Source organism: Sciurus vulgaris (genome assembly GCF_902686455.1).
Source record: "Sciurus vulgaris genome assembly, chromosome: 5".
Taxonomy (NCBI): Eukaryota; Metazoa; Chordata; class Mammalia; order Rodentia; family Sciuridae; genus Sciurus; species Sciurus vulgaris.
Genome location: NC_136465.1, coordinates 8,852,462 through 8,867,390, shown reverse-complemented (window position 1 = coordinate 8,867,390; position 14,929 = coordinate 8,852,462). Strand labels below are relative to the sequence as shown.

Sequence of the window (14,929 nt, the reverse complement as noted above, 5' to 3'; positions counted from 1 at the left end):
CTAAAATACAAATAATGTGAGACACAAATGTGACTCCTTTTGCATACCCATCCCTTTGTTTATTTATTCATTAAAGTACCTCCCAGCTGTGAGGCACAGTGCTAGGGACGGAATACAGGAACAGTTTAGGATGAAAGGAATAAAGGAATGATGGACCCCTGGTTCTTAAAAAGGATTTTGTGTCAGAAGTTCTGAAGGCTGGGTATTCCTTTAGCCTTGGGAATAGGTGTATGGCTAAAGTGTTAGGTCTGTGACTGGGACACAGAAGAGCCAGACCTGTCTGATGCACCTGCCCCTGTTCGTGTCTCAAGGGAGGCGGATAAAAGAAATCTCTAAATTTCCTTAAAGGTTGTTCAACCCAATTAAGCAAGATGGAAAAAGAAGCAGCAACTTGGAAAAAAGCTTTGACCAGTTAGAGGAATAAATGTGAGAATACCTAGCAGTGACAGATAGAAGTAGTGGGATATAGTGGTTAAGATTACCTGCTTCAGAGATGTGTGTGGAAAGCTTACTTATTGCTGTTATTTTTAATCAAAGTGACTGAACGATGACCCTGTATTTGGGTGTTTCCAGGAAGATGCAAATGAAAGCAGATGATTCTGTATTTGTAATGAAAGCTATCATATTTTATTTTTCCTCTGGAATAGCATATCTGTAATGTATTTTTTGTTCTTAGATTCTTTCCATATTCATCTTCAGTGAGCAATGTAAAATAATATAAAAATTAATAAACCCAGAACCCTGAAATTATAAATGGAACACATTTTTTGTTGTTGTTGTTTTAACTTTCACAGTCTACAGAAAAACTTTTAAAAATCAATCTAGAAGATTCTCCCCAGCAGGCAAAGATCGGCATCAGAAACTTTAACTTGAGAGTGAATGTCTGTTCCCCCCAAATTTAAGCATCTAAAAATAGGTTCTCAGACTAAGTGTGTCTTCATGAACAAAAATAGCATCACAACCACAATACTTATAACAAACCAAAAATTAAATCATACCTCTAAATTTGCTGTCTCTGCCATTAACCTGACATGTAAATAACCTGAATTAGAGATGTATATCTAATGCACGAATGCATTTTATACATGTGTTACACATCCTGTGAGAATTTTCATGAGAGAGAGAAATCCGCTGGTAAAGTGTATTTCTAGGATGTAGCTTGAGGTTTCTATAATTTAATTCTCTTGTTCTTTATTGCATTTTGGAATTTTTCCCAGGACAGTTTATTAGTACATGGATTTTGCTTTCAGTCTCTTTCCTTTCTCTTTTTAACTTTTAATTTTTTTTTTCAGTGAATACTTAGACTGTGAAGGTTAAGACAACCAATAGTTCCAGAAACTGAATTCTATATTTAACTGCAGACTGGGTGTGGTTCAGACAACTGCAGTGCAAAGTTTGCCTCGTGTTTTGCCAGTCATCAAAGCCCCAACCTGCAGGGAGCACTCCTTTTCCTAGTTCCTTAACTCTGAAATATGCTGAAGTGTATGATTTATATGTGTAAAAAAAAAAAAAATAAGACAAAGGAGACAAGCTTTAAGGACATCTAGAATATCAGTTTCTTCAATGTTCTTTTATAACAATATTCAAATAATATTAACCTGTCCTGTTTTTGTGGTGCTACTTCCCATTATTTTGTGACCTGTAATTACTATTGCAAACTTCTTAAAATTTACTCAGAACGTCCTCTCGATTTCTCTCATTTCTTGAAGCCACATTTTCTTTTATCATTTATATATGTGTACATATACACATACATGTTTTTCTTCTTGTCACCATTATTGCAAAGAATAAGAAAGACCCTTACGACCATGTAGTTCAGTGTATTTTTTAAACCAATAATTCAAAGAGGCTGAGTAAATTGTAGATAAATTCTCAGAAGATGAGGTTAAGTTGGTTATTCAGAAACCATAGTCCTATGAACCAACAAGTGTGATTTTTTAATAAACCTTATTCGTTGAATTCTCAACCCTTATTTCCTTAATTTTTACTTGCTAACATTTACTGAGTGTCTGTTCTGTACCAGACTTTATGCTAAGAGTTGGCATACTGTGACAAATAAGGGAAGCATTCAGGACCTCTTAATCCCTTCTCTCTTTTTTTTATTCATCTCTTATTTTTCTCAAGCCCCTGTAATCTTTCTTTTCCCTCCTGAACTCCTTTCTGTGTCATTCAACCTCTTCCTTCCTTCCTGTTTTTTAGTTTGCCAGAAAAAATCTGCATGTCTTTCTTCTCTTTTTATACTCTGATTTTAAGCACACCCTCTCCCGCTACCCCTCGGTTGCCTCTTAATCACAAGGCAAAACCAAAGTCTATTTTTTAGTGTTTCTTATACTTATTGAATAAAGTATTATGCTCTTATTTCTTTTAAAATATTAATATGTTTTTATAATTAGTAAATATTATGTAATTGTGAACAGTTTGTTGAGCTCCTAAAATTGTGTCATTCTACGGTTCTAAATAATCTCTTGTTTTGTGTGGAGCCTTTGTTCTCTCTGAGACTCCATTGCTTTGGGTAAGAAAATATTACCCACCCTAGAATTAAATCTTTGGATAATAATTGGTGCTTAGCATAACAGACCGACTTCAAAGAACAGAATCATCTCCATGATCACAAAACTCTGTCAGAAGACTAGTTTTCCCAGGGTTGAATTTTTATGCATATCCTCATAATCTGTTTTAGTGTCCTATATAGCAATCAGCTTATTTATGGCTCCCTCAATTTCTGTGTTTATATATTATAGGCATAAATACCTTGAGCGTTTTGTAATCTGAAAATGCAAAGAAGTCGTTGTTCACCTACCATTTTATCAGTTTAGGTAATTAGGATTACTTTCTTCTTCCTTATGAAATGAAAAAACTTAAAACTTACATTCTTACTGCTTAGAATAAATTGACTTCTTATTTTTTCAGTTTACCTCTAAACTTTCTTCAGTGCTCTACACCTGCAAAGAAACTTACATTGTGTTTTCTCCTTCATTATATTGCTGTCAGATTGAGCAAACTCACTAAAGAAAATCTCTCCCTCACATCTAGGATCACAGAGGCTTTATGTCTAAGCAAGATAGTGATTTTGTTTGGATAGGAAAGTCAGTGAATTGTTTTTCAGCTTCTTTACATTTAAGTATGATAGCTGTTTAGCAAGTGGCTGTCAGTAATGGTGAATTTATTACGTTTAATGTCATGCTGAAATGAGTTATGGCTTATGTAAACTGGAGGAAAACATAAATGAGACAACATTAAGTAAAAGAAGAAACAAATTGTGTAATAAAGTAAACATCATAAACATACAAAGATAAGATTGAGAGCAATAATAAAACTTTAAAAAATTATTTGCCTTAAATGTTAAATAGTTTGTATATTTTTGTAATACTGCTTATCTATTGTTTGTTTGTTTCCAATGACATAATGTTTAAAAACATAGACTTTGGAGTTAGAAGACTGGGGCTCCAATCCCCACTCTTACTCAGGTATGCTTAGGCATCCTTAGGCAAGTCTCTTGCTATAAAATAACTAATAATCATACCTGTCTCTAGGAGTGCTGTAAAATGCTTATCACAGTGCATGACACAATACTAGCTCTTTAATATATGTATTCTTCCTATTACTAAATAGTATAAAATTATTAAACTAATAAGAACTTTCAGAAGGAATTTTGAATTTCTTCAAATGGAAATTTCTGAACAGTTCATGTTTTCTGTATTCCTAAGCCTCAGTCTATAAAAGTCTCCTAGCATTTCTTTATTCAAAAGAAAGTCATTCAAGCCAGGCATGGTGACCCACACCTGTTCGTAGTCCTGGCTACTCCAGAGGCTGAGGTAGGAGGAGCCCAGGAGTTTGAGGCCAGTCTAGGCAACATAGTGAGACCCCCATCTCAAAAAAAAAAAAGAGAGAGAGAGAGAAAAGATAAGTCATTCTTTTTTTGTGCCAAACACTATATGATAACTGTAGCCCTGGTGGCCTTAAGCCTGCAGAGGGGTCAGGTTAAAGCCACACAGGGATGGGTCCAAGTAGCGGGTATAGTAAGGGTAACAAGGAGGGTGACACACGGAAAGGAAACATTGTGGTTAGGTCCTGTGGAACAGGATGTTTCAATGGGTCCAGAAGAGGCAGAAGGACAGGGCTGCCAAGTGGAAGCAGCGTGTGCGCAGACATGGAGGAACGAGGTACTGTGTGTATTCGCTCAGGCAGGCAGAAGCGAGGCTGGGGTGGTTGCAGCCAGGTTGGGGATGACCTTGCCCTGCCACCATTACTACATCCGTCTTTCTCAAGGCATCTTCATTTGTGTCCATGTCACAGTTTGTTCAGAGACTCAAAAATGATTTTAAATTTAAGTTGTTTGTGCCACTCTCCTCCCATATGTAACACAAATTGTAGGGTTTTTAAAATGCCAACGGCAGTATATTTTTTGGGTGGGAGTGGATTTCATATTAATATTTGTAAAACATCTTAGGAATTAAAAAGTTTAAACCAGTTTGTAAAGTCTTTCAAGCCTTTTATTTTAAGGAAAAGAGACTAACATTCCCTTTTCTACATTTCAAGGAAATGTCTTGAAATTCTAGCCATTTTCCATGTTTAAAAATCTTGTGATTTCCCCTTCTTTTTGCTGATTCATATAATAAAGGTACTTTATAAAAAATTATAAAATTTAGTGTTCCTACTGATTTCGATGAGATTTTAGGCATTATCTTTGCCAGGATGAATTATTTTACCATCTGCTAAGTAAATTTTACCTGGCATTCAAGTAACACATTTCATGTGCTCCTTGGGAGGAGGATTTGGTTATACCCAGCAGGCCTATGGGCTAGAATAGTGCTGTGCATAAAGTCTAATAGCACCAAGTGGTACTTGAATTTGATGGAATTGAATGTTTAAGAAGACCCAACAACTAACAAAATTACAAAATGCTCTTCCATGGTCTCCCCACCAGATGTCTTAGACTCAGGTAAGGAATAGAGTTGGATGGTATTTTCTAATTTTGTTAAAGGTGTAAAGCCAGGCTGGAGATATAGCTCAGTTGGTAGAGTGCTTGCCTTACAGGCACAAGGCCCTGGGTTCAATCCCCAGCACCAAAAAAAAAAAAAAAAAAAAAAAAAAATTGTAAAGCCTTTAGTTCAAGAATAAACAATTGAAAGATTTAAAGAGATCCAATCAAAATGACTCAAAGATAGCAGAAAAATTATTTTCAAATGCCTCAGTGTTGTTTTCCCTTATTTGATCATAATACTCATAAAATGATTTTGTGGGAGCAGAGGTGAGTTTTTTAAAACATGTTTATCCTGGTCTGAAATGAATGAGGATCTAAAATTCATGCACTCTGCCCTCCTCAGGTTGTTTTGCCATCACTGCAACCCCTGGAATGCTGGCCTCTGTTTCCTTTCCTTCTGATGTCATTGCTGTTCTAGGGTAGAAAATGCTGGAAAAAATACACTATAAATTTTGGAATTAATAGATACTGGAAGTTGAATTTTAAAAAGAGTTTATCCTCTTTCATATCCTTGTGGAATGACTCGAGTGGAACATAATGAACTACACCTCCTGTATCTCTGCAAATAGAAGGAAGTTCTTAACATTTATATGAGACAGCAGGAGCCTGGACATGACCTCATTTCAATCCATTAGACTATTTGAGGGAAAAACAACAAAAGTTTCCCACTTATTGACAGGTAAAGTTATCCCGATCCATTTCTCATAGCCAGTAAGAAGATGAACTGTCCTTAAATGCATTTTAAAATTGGCAAATTATACTTCCTGGTTCCTTTTGGTCAAACAGAAATAGCCAAAAGAAGAATTATTATGCTGTTTTTGAGGCGTATTAAAAGTTTTCCCCATCCTCATCTAGGTGCTTTGCCAGCAGTTTCATTTTGTGCAAACAACATACTCCTGTTTGTCTAATCTCTGAGCCAATTAAATAGGACAAAAGATCCCATGGCCACAGTTTACAAAGAATTGAAGCATAGTTAAGTAAATATTGGTGTTGTATGTAAGGAGTCAACCATTGAGGCCTATCAGTTCATCCTAGAAACTGAATTATAGGCATCGTATTACAAATGTTATTATTGAGGAAGATCAATTTATAGACTAACTAGAACACTAGTGAACTTTTTTAAAACAGATATTTAAGCTTCTTTGTAATAGTCACTGTGATAGACTCTAGGGGATACATTATTATTAAGAAGATAAAATGTGTTCTTGGCCCTTATAATAGTGCATTAAGAAATAATTGTTAAAAATTGAAAAATAAAATAAAAAGTAATTGTTAATAAAAGAAATTTTAAAAATAAAATAAATCATTGTTAGGTCAACATTCACAGGATGTACAAAGGTTTGCATATGTGATCAGTGTTTGAAAATCTTGATTGGTAGAGTATTGACTTGTGAGTAACTATCCTACTTGCTTGCCTTTTGGTTGAGGAAGCTGAAACAGGCTATGTAATTTTAGTGGCTTGAAGCACTTATAAGTGATCTTTAGACTATACTTTGAAAAACTGTATACTGTAGAAATGCTGATCATACCAGTGTCTCATCCACATATTCTGTGCTGTTGGTTTGTACTTTGACATAGTACCCATTAAAAGGCCAGACTAAGTTTGGTTCTGTCTTGAGACTCATGTAGTCATCATTATCTTACTCAGAATGCAAACCTTGGTTTGATATCAAAATACTTTTGCTCTGTAGTTGAAGGAGCTTATTTAACTCTTGTATAGTTGGTAGATAACCTTTTAGGTCTGGCATTAATAAAAAGTGTGTTTCATCAAATGTTATCCGAATTAAAAGATAATAAAAGACTCATTTGACTGTGTGCTGGTAGTTTGATTAACTCCCACTAAAAATGATCAAGACATAGGAAGTAAAAAGCCATGTTTAAGAAAAAGCAGTTAAATACCCCTAGGTTAAGTATTGTGTTTATATCTGCCTTTAGAGAAGTACCAAGATAATCATTGTATCCTGGTCCTTAAAAGAATCTATGCTGCTCTGTGCTTGGTTTGCTTCTTGCTGAGATTAAGAATTTAGATTGATCCTTGGGAACACCAGACAATATCCCTTTAGTATGAAGTAGTCATTTTGCAGAAGCATAGTATTGATCCTAAGAAAAATCATGCAGATGATGAATTGGTCTTATCAATCCTATTCTGTTGCTCTTTCTATTGTATTAGATTGTTGGGTCAACCAAGTATAAGAAACTTACAAATCCAGATCACTTTACGAATCTCTTTTGTAAACCTACTTCCTACCAGCAAAGGCCGACAAAACAGAAAGGGAGATGCGGCTACCACCCAGCCAACGGTGAGGCAAATGGCAGCAAGAAGCACACCAGTGCCAACACCTTATTAGTAGTTCATGAACTGGATAACGCAGTTCACTTTTCAAAGTACCAGAACTTGGCAGTTTTACTGTTTTTCCCCCAACAAATCTGGTTTTCCACAGAAAATTGTCTCTGGTCTTTTTAGTCTTCACAGAAAGTTCAAGTAATAGTAGACATTAGGGCTGTGGTTGCAGCTAAGTGGTAGAGCACTTGCCTAGCATGTATGAGGTACTGAATTCAATCATCAGGGCCATATAAAAATAAATAAATAAAGGTATTGTGTCTGCCTATAATTTTTAAAAAATGTATATATATTTTTAAAATAGTAGACATTAGAAGCAAAACTTGCTTTTCAATTGCCACATAATAAAACTGGCACTAAATCTCTAATATGGCAGTGATTCATTTAGGACTAGATGCTATTTGGATGAGTGATAGCCTGTGTTGTTTCTAAGACTTAATGATAGGTTAAAGTGTGCTAAACTCTCAGCTTCTAAATCCAGAGTTATCTTTGATACTTTTTTTTATCACATAACAAGTAGGGTCTAGTGGCAGCATGCTGCAAATAAATAAAACACTTAAACATAGAATCTTTGCAAGGAAGGACCCCAGGAGATGTAAATTTTATGTTAGACCACATTCCATACAATGTCCATAATTCTCAGGTATGGATTTTTCTTTCTTTAAGTAAGGGAAGAAAGAAACCTTACTATCCTGATAATGATTTGAAAGCTTTTTTCTTTTTTCCTACTAGTGTCTGAAGAGGTACTAATTCTTCTAGGATAGTTTAACTGCACTGTAGACTTAGACTTTTAATGTGTTTTGACGTTGTGCTCCAAGTGAGAAGTTCCAGGATTTTTGTGATTCTTCTCTGCCCAGGGGGAATAAAGGTAGGTCCCCAGAGCAGTGAGATTTCCCTTTCCCAAGAGAGAAAAGCCCCTGGATCGGATGTGGCCTGTGGTCCTAGGGTCGTCGTGGGTTTCTCACTGATGCGTCACATCTTTGCTTCCAGGAAATCTTGTGAAATTAACAGGATCTTGGTCTGGATGATTCATTGCTTAGGGGCTTGATCACATATCTGAAAAGAAGGTGGAAGCAACACCATGTCTAACTGAATAATGGCTGTTCCTTGTAGATGCCTTTGAGCCGGTGACCTGAGTCAGGAAGCCTCAATTCCAGTTCATGTGACCTTGAGCAAGCCAGTTCTCCTCTAGCATCTTATCTGTAAAGTTCATATTGTCCCCTGCAGAGTAAAGAGGCTAATCTGGTATGCCTCCTTTCAGCTCACAGGTCTTAGATTCTTTGTCAGGGTCTACTCTGTGGTTTCTCTAAATCTATATGTAATGAATTGTGCTGTGGGGTTCCATATGCATTTGGGAACTGGGATTTGAAAGTTCAGATTCCCATGTGAATACTTTAATCTATCCATAACCCAATCCTAATTTTTCTGCTTAAAACTCTTTTCTGTTTTAAAACTTGAAGATGCTACAGAGCCTTGAAAACATACAGTTGCTTCTGTAAAAGAACTCATTCATAGTTTAGCTTTTCTTACACCTATACCTTCTAAAAGGCCACTGTGGTGAAAGCTATTGTTTTACCAAATCTGTAGAATTAAAAATAAACTCATCTAAAGAAAGACATTAATGTAGGACATCTTCTGTTTATTGTACTATAAAGTGTTAGCAAAATAAACTTTTAAAATGTAAATGTGTTGCTAAAAGGCATTAAGGTAAGCTAAGAATGTTTATTATTTAAAAATGATTATATATAATTCCATTTTCCTCATGCTTTAACACAGCAAACTTTATTTTCAAAGAATATTTTTTAAATGTAAAGTTAACCTGTAATTCCAGTGACTTGAAAGGCTGAGGCAGGAGGATTACAAGTTCAAGACCAGCCTCAGCAACTTAGTGAGTCCCTAAGCAACTTAGCAAGACCCTGTCTCAAATAAAAAATGAAAAGGACTGGGGTAAAGTGCCCCTGAATTCAATCCCCAGTACCAAAATATACATAAAAATAAGCAAACTTTTTAAAAAACCTTATAATATAAAGCTTAATATATAAAATACGAGGACACACAAGAAAATGTAAAGTTGAAATTAAAATACTCCTTTATACTGTCACTTAGATATTCATTTTTAACATTTGGTGGATTTTTACTCTATTTTCTTTATGTCATGTATATATATTTTTAAGCAAAAGAGGCTTATACTGTTTATGTAGTTATATGCTTGTTTATCATTTATTTGAGCCTTGAAAACAGAATTTTTATTAGCCACTTTATATTATAATTCATGATGGGGTCTCCTGTGCTTGGACGTGTAAGTTGGCAACTGTATCACTAGTTCAGGTCCCAGCTTCCTGATTATGTTGCCGGTTTGTACATAGAAAATACTGAAAGAGAAGGAAAGTACTTGGAGAAGCAGTTTTTAACTAAATCATAGGTAGGTTTTTGTAATATCTCATAACCCAGATTTATTTTTATTTTAGGTAATATTTTTGATTTAAAAATTAATAATAACACATTGTAAACTATTTCTAAAACACTGGTTTAATCACCTTGTCCTTTAAGACTACCCCTTTTCACCTGGGTGCAGTGGTGCATGCCTATAATCCTAGCAACTCTAGAGAGTAAGGCAGGAGGATCAGAAGTTGGAAGCTAGCCTTGGTTACTTCATGAGACCCTTAGCAAGTTAGCAAGACCCTTGCTGAGAAGGGTGAAAAGGACTGGGAATATAGCTCAGTGATAAAGCAATCCCAGTTTTAAAGAAAAAAAAAAGACACACCCCTTTTTTTGTTTTTTGGTTTTTGCAGTGACTCACTTCATTCAATGTACTTTAGCCTCCTATGACTGACATCAGAAATTGGGTGGCCTGAAACAACAGAAGCTTATTATCCCATAGTTCTGGAAGCCAGACATCTAAAATCAAAGTGCCAGCAAGGTTGGTTCCCTCTGGAGGCTCTGAGGACCCTTCCACCGCCTGCCTCTTCTGGCTTCTGGCTTCTGGCAGTTGCTGGCAGGCCTTCGTGTTAGTACACATCCTTCTTGTGTCTGCTTCCACCTCTGTATTGCCTTCTCTCTGTGTTCATTCTGTCTCATAAGGATGCTCTCATTGACTTTAGGGCCCAGTAGGATCATCTTCATCCTTACCATAATTATTACATCTGCAAATACCCTATCTTCACATAAGTTCATATTCTGAGTTTGGGGGGAACGTAAACCCCCAACTCCCAGCAACTTTTTTAGCAGAGAGCAGTAGGAAGCACATGGGACCAGAAGTCAAGAGGCCCTGATTCTAGCCAACTCTGTTACTTTAGGGAACGCAACTTGTCCTGGTCCCCATTTTTCTCAAATGAGGAGGTTGATAATGAATAATCTTCAAAATCCCTCATTGTCTTAAAGTCCAGGTTGAATGAGGAAGAGTCACGTGCATCACTGATGTCTAACTCTGCCCTTCTGTACATACTCTCTTGCAAGGTATGATTATGAGAGGAACTTCTTAATCTTTGGATATAAGATGGAATATTCTAGTCTGTAAGCAGACATAGTGTTCCTTAGGCCTTTTTAGATTAGCAAAAGATGAATGCTCTACTTGGGGTTTTCCCTTTTGTTTCATCCCTGCCTTCACTCCATTTTGTAAAGTCAAAACAAGAGGAATGGGGAAATTTTAAAATAGTTTTGTTTGTTGCTGAAGATCGTTTCACACATAGATGCTCTCAAATAGGAGATGGGATAGTGAGGTACCAGAGTATGTCAGTTCAGCATCATTCTCTGCTTCTTCCTGCCCACTGCCCAGGAACTTTACCTAGGGATTAAGAAATGTACTCTGAATTGCAGGTTGTAGGAAATGTCTGGCAGTCCTTAAAGCTCGTTCTGCATAACTGAAATAGTGAGGCTGAAGTTATCTTCTGCAGAGAGTCTGCATAAGGGCACAAGACCAGTGCTCAGTACCCAGCTCCAGCCCTTGCTTAGTCAGTCTGTCTTTTCTACACTCTCAGCAAGACACAAAAGGATTTCTCTGGCTGCAATTTTTATAGACTTCAGTGTTAGTGAGATGAAAGTGTCAAGGACATTTCCATTTGTTACTAGCTTATGGTTTCTCATCTCATGTAAATTATTTTGCCACTTTTCATTTTAATTCTTTGCTGTCATTGTCTAGCAAAATGATCATTTGGTTTCTCTCTGTGAAGATATTCACCAATCACTCAGCTGACGATGTCCATTGTCTATAAAAGTGTAGTGCCCTCAGGATTTATTTTATTGCTTTTTTGTTGCTGCTTATAGATTTGTTTACATTTCTTTCCCTTTTCATATTAAAAAATGTCTAGGGCTATAAACATTCTTATATAGAATAGAGGCATATCTTGGTCTGTAGAATTTCATTTCAGAAACAGATCCCTTTTAGAAACTCTCCTATAATTTACCTGGAAAAAGTAGAAATACCTGTTTCTTCAAAATAATCTAAAAGTTAAATTGTGTGTGCTGTTCCTAGGACTTTTTAAAGACAATTAAGTGCCATTCCAAAGTGTTCCCTCTCCTCTCTCTCTGTGCCTCATCCTACCTCAGGCGTCTCCTAACTCATTGCTACAGCGGCCTTACTGGCTTCTGCTTCTATTATCACCAAAGGTATTATCCTGCAAAGCAAGTTAGATCCTACAGTATCCTGGCTTCAGACCATGTCTTCCTATGAAATTAACTACATATCCTTAAAAGTCTAGACCCATTCTTTCTCTGTTTGATCCCTGATTACCCCATCTCATGCTCTATAATCAAACTCCTTCTCATCCTCAAAGTATTTTAAGCTCTCTCATGATTCCTTTCATTTGTACATGTTATTTACTCTGCCTTACATTTTTTAACCCTCCCTGCCTTGAAAGACCCTGCCCAAATATCTTCTGCTACTATAGTACTATGTTCATACAATCAATATGGTTCTTTTTTACAATACTTTGTTTCTATATACAACTGTATCTCCTGGTGCCTGCTCTGGGAAATATCATCAGAAATTGGGTGGCCTGAAACAACAGAAGCTTATTATCCCATAGTTTTGGAAGCCAGACATCTAAAATCAAAGTGCCAGCAAGGTTGGTTCCCTCTGGAGGCTCTGAGGACCCTTCCACCGCCTGCCTCTTCTGGCTTCTGGCTTCTGGCAGTTGCTGGCAGGCCTTCGTGTTAGTACACATCCTTCTTGTGTCTGCTTCCACCTCTGTATTGCCTTCTCTCTGTGTTCATTCTGTCTCATAAGGATGCTCTCATTGACTTTAGGGCCCAGTAGGATCATCTTCATCCTTACCATAATTATTACATCTGCAAATACCCTATCTTCACATAAGTTCATATTCTGAGTTTTGGTTCATCTTTACCACCCTTAGTGGTATAAACTAGGACTCAGCATTTTTCAGTGATTAAATGAATGATTGGTTAAGTCCAAAATCAAAGTCATTCATTAGACCTATTTTCCAACTTCACTGACAGTCCAGTTTGTTTATATATCGTTTAAAAATAAGCACTATTCTGATGTAATTATATTCAGCTATATCTTACGCTAAAACCACCAAATGTACCTGGAGAAGATATTGTACAACATGGTGAGATCCCTACAGTCTTTCTCCTGAAAGGGAGGACTCTGGGTTTCACCAGAAGCCTTAACTAGAACATCATGTATTCCTTAATGTATTCATTTATTCAGTCACTTGTAGATCAAACAGATACTTATTGAAAGTCCGTTATGTGTCAGATTCTTTGAACTTATGTACTTCCTTTTATGAGTAGTTGTTTTCTTCTTTGATTCTGCCTTTTTTTCCCCCTGAGCAATTACCACATTCTCTTTCTTAGAGCATATATTGGAAAGACTCAGATAATTTTAGTTGACATCAAATTCAGATTAGTCAATAATATGACATGGTCCAAAATGGAATACTGGGGTAGTGAGACATGAGTTCCTTATATACTCCAGATATCAACCCCTTCTCAGATATATAGTTTACAAATGTTTTCTTCCATTCTGTAGTTTTCCCTTCATTCTGTAGATTGTTCTTTTTTTGCTGTGCACAAGCTTATTAGTTTGATGTAATCCCATTTGTCTATTTTTACTTCTATTTTCTGTTTTTTTGGCATCTTGTTGATAGCTTCTTATCTGTTCTAATGTTTTGATGCACTTTTCTTGTTTTCTTCTAGTAGTTTCATATTTTGTATTTAAGTCTTTAATCCATTTGGAGTTGGTTTTTGAAACTGATGAGAAATAGGGTTCTTCATATTTTTTGCATGTGGATATCCAATTTTCCCAGCACCATTTATCAAAAAGACTTCTTTCTCCAGTGCATGTTTTTAGCACCTTTGTTGAAGATCAGTCAGCTGTAGATGAAAGGGTTTACTTCTGGGCTTTCTGTTCTGTTCCATTGGTCTCAGGTTCTGTTTTATGCCACTGTCACTGTGTTTTAGTTACTGTAGTTTCATAGTGTCACTTGAAGTCAGGCAGTGTAATATCTCCTGCTTTGTTCTTTTCCCTCAAGACTGCTTTGGTCTAGTTGAGGTGTACTGTGGTTCCATATAAATTTTAGTATTGTATTTTCTAGTTCTGTGAAGAATATTGTTGGTAATTGTGTAGAGTTTGTGTTGAATCCTTAGATTGCTTTAAGTAATAGTGATATTTTAACAATATTGATTCTTCCAGTCATAGTGTCATTTTCCATTTTTGTGTCCTCTTTAATTTCTTTCATCAGTGTTTCATAGTTTTCACTGTAGAGAGTCTTCATCTCTTTGGTTAAATTTATTCCTAGGTATCGCCTTCCTTCCTCCTTCCCTCTGTTGTAAATGGGTTTGCTTTCTTGATTTCTCTTTTAGATAATTCTATGTTGGCAAATAGCAACAGAACTTATTTTTGTACATTAATTATTTAACCTGCAGCCTTGCTGAATTCTTTCATTAGTTCAGATAGTTTTTTGGTGGAGTCTTTGGGGTTTTGTATATATAGTGTGTCATCTGCAGAGATAATCTGACTTGGGAATATCCTCAAGAGTGAACACTGGATCCTGAAAATGATAACAGAAAATCAAACAGGAAGAATTGCTTAAACTATAAGATTCAGAAGGAACCTATGTGGAGTGGCCGTTAGCAGGACTGGGAGGATATAGCTATGTCTTGAATTTTATAAAAGAAAAGGTGGGCGATGAGGGCAGCTGCTGTGAGTCCTACTGCAGTGAAGGTGCCGTCATGGAGAAGGCTGGCAAGAGCAGGGCTCAGCAGCCGTCTGGTTCGGGGGTTGGAAGGGTGTGAGGGTGCTACTCCAGGGTGTTTCCACAGTGATGTCCCTGAAGAGATAGTAGGTACTAGAATTTGATAAGGGGTCATTTTCTTATCCTACATTTCCAGGCTCAAGGTATAAAAAGCTTCTTGTTTTTTGAAACTGATAGGTGACAGAAAGAATAGAAATAATAATAAGCATTCTGTTCCCACCGAATGTCTCATGGATCTAGTAACTCTAGGGATAGGTACAGCAAGTCTAAATTCCTTCAAAATACTATTGAGCAAAAGTGATACCTACTACTTTTTTAACATATGAAAAATGTAAAGAAAATATTTAAATAGCCTCCTACTGAGCCCCTTTCCCTCACAGTGAGTAATCA

The 14,929-nt window shown here is 36.3% G+C and overlaps 1 protein-coding gene across 20 annotated transcripts in view; it reads left to right on the top strand.

Annotated features, from left to right (window-relative positions):
- The window catches only part of HMBOX1 (homeobox containing 1), a 152,123-nt gene that overhangs the window by 125,300 nt on the left and 11,894 nt on the right, over positions 1-14,929 (top strand). The window lies entirely within an intron of this gene.